The sequence below is a fragment of the Oryx dammah genome, unplaced genomic scaffold, assembly GCF_014754425.2.
Source record: "Oryx dammah isolate SB20612 unplaced genomic scaffold, SCBI_Odam_1.1 HiC_scaffold_7, whole genome shotgun sequence".
Classification (NCBI taxonomy): Eukaryota; Metazoa; Chordata; class Mammalia; order Artiodactyla; family Bovidae; genus Oryx; species Oryx dammah.
The window spans coordinates 43,944,925-43,953,873 of NW_024070191.1; the positions used below are offsets into that span (position 1 = coordinate 43,944,925).

Here is an 8,949-nt window from a genome sequence, read left to right on the forward strand (position 1 = left end):
AAAGAACAGAATGGGACAGACTAGAGATCTCTTCAAGAAAATTAGAGATACCAAGGGAACATTTCATGCAAAGATGGGCTCAATAAAAGACAGAAATGGTACGGACCTAACAGAAGCAGAAGATATTAAAAAGAGGTGGCAAGAATACACAGAAGAACTATACAAAAAAGATCCTCACGACCCAGATAATAATGATGATGTGATCACTAATCCAGAGCTAGGCATCTTGAAATGTGAAGTCAAGTGGGCTTTAGAAAGCATCACTACGAACAAAGCTAGTGGAAGTGATGGAATTCCAGTTGAGCTGTTTCAAGTCCTGAGGGGTGATGCTGTGAAAGTGCTGCACTCAATATGCCAGAAAATTTGGAAAAGTCAGCAGTGGCCACAGGACTGGAAAAGGTCAGTTTTCATTCCAATCCCAAAGAAAGGCAATGCCAAACAATGCTCAAACGACCGCACAATTGTACTCATCTCACATGCTAGTAAAGTAATGCTCAAAATTCTCCAAGCCAGGCTTCAGCAATACGTGAACCATGAACTCCCTGATGTTCAAGCTGGATTTAGAAAAGGCAGAGGAAGCAGAGATCAAATGGCCAACATCCGCTGGATCATGGAAAAAGCAAGAGAGTTCCAGAAAAACATCTATTTCTGCCTTATTGACTATGCCAAAGCCTTTGACTGTGTGGATCACAATAAACTGTGGAAAATTCTGAAAGAGATGGGAATACCAGACCACCTGACCTGCCTCTTGAGAAATCTGTATGCAGGTCAGGAAGCAACAGTTAGAACTGGACATGGAACAACAGACTGGTTCCAAATAAGAAAAGGAGTATGTCAAGGCTGTATATTGTCACCCTGCTTATTTAACTTATATGCAGAGTACATCATGAGAAACACTGGACTGGAAGGAACACAAGCTGGAATCAAGATTGCCGGGAGATATATCCATAATCTCAGATATGCAGATGACACCACCCTTATGGCAGAAAATGAAGAGGAGCTCAAAAGCCTCTTGATGAAAGTAAAAGAGGAGAGTAAAAAAACTGGCTTAAAGCTCAACATTCAGAAAACAAAGATCATGGCGTCCAGTCCCATCACTTCATGGGAAATAGATGGGGAAACAGTGAAAACAGTGTCAGAGTTTATTTTGGGGGGCTCCAAAATCACTGCAGATGGTGACTGCAGACATGAAATTAAAAGACTCTTACTCTTTGGAAGAAAAGTTATGACCAACTTAAATAGTATCTTCAAAAGCAGAGACTACTTTGCCGACTAAGGTCCGTCTAGTCAAGGCTATGGTTTTTCCTGTGGTCATGTATGGATGTGAGAGTTGGACTGTGAAGAAGGCTGAGCACTGAAGAATTGATGCTTTTGAACGGTGGTGTTGGAGAAGACTCTTGAGAGTCCCTTGGACTGCAAGGAGATCCAGCCAGTCCATTCTGAAGGAGATCAACCCTGGGATTTCTTTGGAAGGAATGATGCTAAAGCTGAAACTCCAGTACTTTGGTCACCTCATGAGAAGTGTTGACTCATTGGAAAAGACTCTGATGCTGGGAGGGGTTGGGGGCAGGAGGAGAAGGGGATGACAGAGGATTAGATGTCTGGATGGCATCACTGACTCGATGGACGTAAGCCTGAGTGAACTCCGGGAGATGGTGATGGACAGGGAGGCCTGGCGTGCTGCGATTCATGGGGTCGCAAAGAGTCAGACACGACTGAGCGACTGAACTGAACTGAACTGAAACTTGGCACATAAAAATTTGCTCTCGGGACATCCCTGATGGTCCAGTGGTTACGACTTCTCCTTCCAGTGCAGGGAGCATGGGTTCAGTTCCTCGTTAGGGAGCTAAGATTTCACACAACTGGCAGCCAAGTAAAACAAAACATAAAACAGAAGGAATATTGTATCAAATTCAACAGATTTTTTAAATAGTCCACAGCAAATGACTGAAAAAAAAAATTGTTCTTTTTCCCTACCAACTGAAAAGGAAAAAAGAGGGAAAACCGGGGTGACTTAGAAGCCTGTATAAGACAGAGCCTCTCTGAGCCTGAGTCTCTAAGTGACAGTGGAGAAGCACAATCTGCTGACCCATTAACCATCCCTCGACCATTAGATGAACTGGGAATAAGCTCCTGTTTGAACCAGCCTCAAATGTTTGAGGTCTATTCCTTATGCAGTCAGCGTACCCTACTGATCTACTTATGTTGTCATTAAACAGTAACTACAACGAGAAAAGATTAAGGTCCTAAAAAAAAGGCATAGCACCAAGACAGTAAGTCATATTTTCTTTTTTTCCATCTGCCTACTAGAAACCACATTTTATTTGTAAAACTGTGTAAATGAAATAAAACAACAAAGTTATGACATGTTTCTCCAAAATTTACTGTTAATAGGTTAAAAGCCTCTCCCACAGTCACTCATCAACTCATCTCTTCATACCTCCAGAGGGGAAAAAAAAAGCCAAGTGATCTGAACTGACAGATGCTGACCTGCTTAGATAACTTTGTGCTGATTTACTAACAAAGGCTCCAATCATAAGATAGGAAAACAAAAGAAACTAAGCTAGATGCAATCACTGAAACAAAGAGATAAACTAATAGAAATATGAACTAAGAGATGGAACTAAGAACTGGACTAATTCTTCATTTCTACCATCCATGCTACCCACAAATGAGAACAATTTTTTCTCTGAAATGCAAAAAGGTTCCCATGGGAAGAGCACCTCATTTTTTGATACTTTAGATGATGCCCTCTGATCTTAAAATGGGAGAACACTGTGCCATATTAGCGTCCATCCCCTTGCAATAGCCGCTTCCACAAACAACCCAAATACCTCTGCTCAGCTCACTCTGCCTCCTGGTACCCACACGATCTCTCCCTAAAGGTAAGCCTGTGACACAGTGGAAACAGTACAGTTCCTGCCTTTCTCTCCCAGCGCTCTATTCAGGTAAGAACAGAACAGATGCTGGGTCAGCCTGGGCTGAGGATGAGTGGGAGCAGCTCAGTGGAAATGCTAAGGAGAAACCAGCCCAAACCAAAGACCAGGAGGAGGCAGGTCAGGAGGATGAGATGAAGTCAACACCTATGGCCTCTTGCTGGGGGCAAAGAAGAGGGTCATAGGTCTCAGTCACACTAATGGGACATCTTATTCATTGTTTTGATCTATGTATACTTGATTTACAATGTTACATTTCTAATGCACAGCAAAGTGATTCAGTTTTGTATGTGTGTGTGTGTACGTGTGTGTTCTTTTTCATGTCTTCCACTGTGGTTTATCAGAGGATACTAAATATAGTTCCCTGTGCTACACAGTAGGACCTTGTTGTTTACCCATCATACATTAGTTAGTTTGCATCTCTGAGAATGGGACATCTTAAATGAAGGGAGAACTTGACATTACCTATCTGTTCACTCAGCACAGACTCACTGAGAGTGTACTCTCCACCAGGTGCTGTCACTGGGAATGTTGCAAGTGGCAGGATAACTCGCTGTCTGCTCTGATGGTCCTTGTGGTCTAGTTGAGAAAGTCCACAGCACACTTTCAATAAGTTAGAGGTGCCAAGGGATTCATTCCCACCTGCTTTCTGCAGACAAATGAATTGCAAAAGAAGTGAATCTCATTATCTTAAACATCACTTTAAAAACCTCTAAAAAATCCTCTTGTGGCTTAAGATATAAATCTCAAGACCTTGAACTAAAAATCAAGACACAAGTTCTGATAAACAGTCATTCTTACCATCCACTTAGGTTTTTTTCTCTCTTAAGATTTTAAAATACATTATCTGATGTGCTCCCATGAATTAGGTATAGGAAAATAAGATCCCTATCTTCAGCTTAAAAAAAAAAAAAAAACCTCAGAGAGGTTAAATCAAGTCATATACCTCTTTTTTTCATTTTTGTTTATGTTAGACATCCATATTTACACACATATTTTTGGCATTTACTAAATACTTGGGGGCACATTTATTAACTATCCACATGTTTATCAGATAGCCAGTAAATTTATTTCTTATTTTTTAATTTGAATATAGTTTCTTTCATGAATTTGCATGTCGTCCTAGTGTAGGGCTATCCTAACCGTCTCCGTATCATTACTGTTTTAGTGTATGTGCTGCAAAGTGAGTGAGCACCAGCAAATTCATTGCTCATCCACTACCCATCAGAGTGTGTGTGTGTGTGTGTGTGTGTGTGCTACATAAGGCTGGAAAGAAAACAATGAACAAAGCAGACCCTCACCTCAAAACCCAAGGAAAACACTTTCCTTCATGAGGCTTGCCTCCTAGAATGGAAATAAGTTTAAAGTCTTAAATGAATACAATGAATACTTAGTAGATGGTGAGAAGTTCAAAAAGGAACAAAGGAGGGGAGGGGGAAAGGAAGTGTCAGATGGGGGTGCAATTTTAGACAGGGAAGGACTAATGAGAAAATAACAGACAGGTGAACAGACAGCCGAGGAGGTGGAAAGTGCACCATGTGGGTTACAGGGGCAAAGCTCTCCATGAGAGCTCATGCTGGCCTGTCCAAGGGGCAGCAATGAGGCCAGCAGGTTAGAGTCAAATAAGCAGTTCAGTTCAGTCGCTCAGTCGTGTCTGACTCTTTGCGACCCCGTGAATCGCAGTACGCCAGGCCTCCCTGTTCATCACCATCTCCCGGAGTTCACTCAGACTCACGTCCATCGAGTCTGTGATGCCATCCAGCCATCTCATCCTCTGTCTTCCCCTTCTCCTCCTGCCCCCACTCCCTCCCAGCATCAGAGTATTTTCCAATGAGTCAACTCTTCTCATGAGGTGGCCAAAGTACTGGAGTTTCAGCTTTAGCATCATTCCTTCCAAAGAAATCCCAGGGTTGATCTCCTTCAGAATGGACTAGTTGGATCTCCTTGCAGTCCAAGGGACTCTCAAGAGTCTTCTCCAATACCACAGTTCAAACGCATCAATTCTTCGGCACTCAGCCTTCTTCACAGTCCAACTCTCACATCCATACATGACCACTGGAAAAACCATAGCCTTGACTAGACGGACCTTAGTCGGCAAAGTAATGTCTCTGCTTTTGAATATGCTGTCTAGGTCGGTCATAACTTTTCTTCCAAGAAGTAAGTGTCTTTTAATTTCATGGCTGCACTCACCATCTGCAGTGATTCTGGAGCCCAAAAAATAAGCAAGGGGGTGAGTAGTAAGAAAAAGGGTTACAAACGGAAAAAGATAGAAGGATCATGGAAAACCTGGCTTTACTCTGTCACTGTAACAATGATGGCTTTCATTCAAAGTAGGATGGGAAACCACAAAAGGTTGCCGAGGACTGGAAAGACATAATCTTGCCTGTATTTTAATAGAATCACTGGCTGTTTTGCTGCAGAGAGATCGCAGAGAACTAAGGGAAGAATCGTGAGAGTTAGATGGTCTTGGAACAACCCAAGTGAGGAGCCCACAATTAACCCAGAACAGTAACAGTGAAGGTGCCGAGGATGGCCAGCTTCTGCCTGTATCAAGAAGGTGGAGCTGACAGATTTTCTGATGGATGGCATGGGGGATATAAAGGAAAGTCTGAGATACCCTGAATACCTGTAGTCAGGAAGAATGGACTGTCATTTACTGAAAGGAGGAGAGACACTGGGACAGAATCCTCAAACTTAGCTCCTTGAGGACTACAGACTACAGGCCATGCCTAGTTCCATGTAATTGTAGTCTAAACGTATGATTTACAGTTACACTTTTCTGAAATAACACTGAGGAGAAAACAAGCAAAAAGCAAATAGAAAAGGAGGGATAATTCTTTCTAACTAGGAAGAAACTGTAACAAGGCTTCATCCATTTTGCAAGTCTGGTTGTATGATTTTGGAATTCTCCAAAAGCAGAGTCTTCAACAAGATTTTGGGTGCAAGGAGTTTGTTGTGGAGACCATTCTCAGGGAGGAGAAGAAGCGGGTGGTGGAAGGAGGGAACACCAGTGCAGAGAGGCATGGTTGAGCTGGTTACCACCATGGGTCACTGTGGTTCAGTCCCACTGGAGGCTGCCTGAGAAACCATATAGAATGCATCTCAGAATTGTCCCTGAGACAGTTCTGGAACGTTCATACTGATCCTCATATTCCCTTAGCTGTGGGCTGCTTCCACAGACATTGACCCTCCAACATTTGTGGACCATCTTTGCTGTACTGAATAGCCTTTCTGGGCATCAAAGAAGGCAAAAAAAAAAAAAAAAGGCAGAGAGACCCCCTAGTAGACACCTGAGATGAGGCCGTGTAACTCTGTGAAACTGTCCAGCCCACTTGACCTTACACCAGGCAGGAAGGCAGTGACATGTAGGCCATCATAAAAGGCTGAAACATCAGGTCACACACACACCCCAGTGCCTGGTCTCTTCTTTCACCTGCTGACCCTTCACTCGTCCTGTTCTCCTCCCACCACCACTATACTCCCAAACACCCCTCCTTTCTCTCAAACCATCACTGTGATCAACAGTCAACGTCCATGTAAAATGTCACTCCCTTCAAAAACCTAGGAAAATTTCCAGTTAGAAGAGCCCTTCACTCTTCTTAATGCCTGCAGCATGAACATTTCTAAATTTGGACCCTAACTCCAATCAATGCCTTATGGATACTTCAGTTCAGTACAGTTCAGTCACTCAGTCGTGTCCAACTCTTTGTGACCCCATTGACTGCAGCACACCAGGGCTCCCTGTCGATCACAAACTCCTAGAGTTTACCCAAACTCATGTCCATTGAGTCAGTGATGCCATCCAACCATGTCATCCTCTGTCGTTCCCTTCTCCTTCTGCCTTCAATCTTTCCCAGCATCAAGGTCTTTCCAAATGAGTCAGCTTTTTGCATCAGGTGGCCAAAGTATTGGAACTTCAGCTTCAACATCAGTCCCTCCAATGAACATTCAGACCTGATCTCCTTTAGAATGGACTGGTTGGATCTCCTTGCTGCCCAAAGGGTTCTCAAGAATCTTCTTCAACACCACAGTTCAAAAGCATCAATTCTTCGGTGCTCAGCTTTCTTTATAGTCCAACTCTCACATCCATACATGACTACTGGAAAAACCATAGCCTTAACTAGACAGACCTTTGTTGGCAAAGCAACGTCTCTGCTTTTTAATATGCTGTCTAGGTTGGTCATAACTTTCCTTCCAAGGAGTAAGCATCTTTTAATTTCATGGCTGCACTCACCATCTGCAGTGACTTTGGAGCCCCCAAAAATAAAGTCTGACACTGTTTCCACTGTTTCCCCATCTATTTGCCATGAAGTGATAGGACCAGATGCCATGATCTTAGTTTTCTGAATGTTGAGCTTTAAGTCCACTTTTTCACTCTCCTCTTTCACTTTCATCAAGAGGCTTTTTAGTTCTTCTTCACTTTCTGCCATAAGCGTGGTGTCATCTGCATATCTGAGGTTATTGATATTTCTCCCAGCAATCTCGATTCCAGCTTGTGCTTCATCCAGCCCAGCGTTTCTCATGATGTACTCTGCATATAAGTTAAATAAGCAGGGTGACAATATACAGCCTTGACATACTCTTTTTCCTATTTGGAACCAGTCTGCTGTTCCATGTCCAGTTCTAACTGTTGCTTCCTGACCTGCATACAGATTTCTCAAGAGGCAGGTTAGGTGGTCTGGTATTCCCATCTCTTTCAGAATTTTCCACAGTTTATTGTGATCCACACAGTCACAGGCTTTGGCACAGTCAATAAAGCAGAAGTAGATGTTTTTCTGGAACTCTCTTGCTTTTTCAGTGATCCAATGGATGTTGGCCATTTGATCTCTGGTTCCTCTGCCTTTTCTAAAACCAGCTTGAACATCAGGAAGTTCATGGTTCATGTATTGTTGAAGCCTGGCTTGGAGAATTTTGAGCATTACTTTACTAGTGTGTGAGATGAGTGCAACTGTGCAGTAGTTTGAGCATTCTTTGGCATTGCCTTTCTTTGGGATTGGAATGAAAACTGAACTTTTCCAGTCCTGTGGCCACTGCTGAGTTGCATAGTTAGATCTTTATATATATGAATAATTTACCTTCGTACGTAGATCATAAATACTTGAAGGCCACAGTTTCTTGTATCCACTCTGTTGATGAATCCTACTCCATACACATGGCTTTGACCTTCTCTGGCAGCAAAGGACAAGGACAGGAACTAGGTAGATGGTTGCCACGAACGCTGCCATCTCAAACCACCTTGGAAAGTCACTAGGTGAAGGAGCTTCTTTTTTTTTCAGAGGATAGTTATTATTTTTCAGCAACAAAGTATTTTTTTTTAATTTTTATTGGAGTATAGCTTATTTATAATGTTAATTTCAGGTGTACATCAAAGTGAATCAGTTACATATATACATATACACACTTTTTAAGATTTTTTCCCCGATATAGGTCTTTACAGAGTACTGAGAGAGTGCCCAGTGCTGTACAGCAGATCCTTGCTGGTTTTCTGTTTGATATGCATAGTGTGTTTACAGGAATGAGCTTATTTCCCCGCAAATGGAAACAGCGACTCCATGTGCATCTATAAGCACTTGACATACCTGCCTTGCTTGTGTTTCTCTAAGAACTCTCAAGCTAGGATTTTTTAAAGTGAATCCTTTTGACATAATAGGGAGGGGTGAGACTTGAAATAATGGCGGATTCATGTTGATGTATGGCAAAAGCAATACAATATTGTAAAGTAATTAGCCTCCAATTAAAATAAATAAATTTATATTAAAAATAAAATATTATTTAAGATTAAAAAAAATAATGCCACATGCATTTCAGACTGGACACATCTCTCGTCTCTTTAAAATATCAGGTGTGAGCTGAACAAAGGCATGGGACAGGAAATTTCATTCTTTGTAGATGGTATTCTGCAAATAGAAGACTCTGCTGGCACAAGGAAAGTGGGTAAAATGACTGGTCCTTCTCCCAGAAAGACAAAAGCTTCAGGCACAATTGGGAATAATAGTATGTAACCCCTGATAGA

The 8,949-nt window shown here is 42.2% G+C and overlaps 1 non-coding gene across 1 annotated transcript; it reads right to left on the reverse strand.

Annotated features, from left to right (window-relative positions):
* Nucleotides 1–4,022: 4,022 nt before the first annotated feature.
* LOC120865913 lies at nt 4,023–4,131 on the reverse strand. Its single transcript, XR_005721557.1, has one exon. It is a non-coding gene; the product is annotated as a U6 spliceosomal RNA (small nuclear RNA).
* Nucleotides 4,132–8,949: the final 4,818 nt, after the last annotated feature.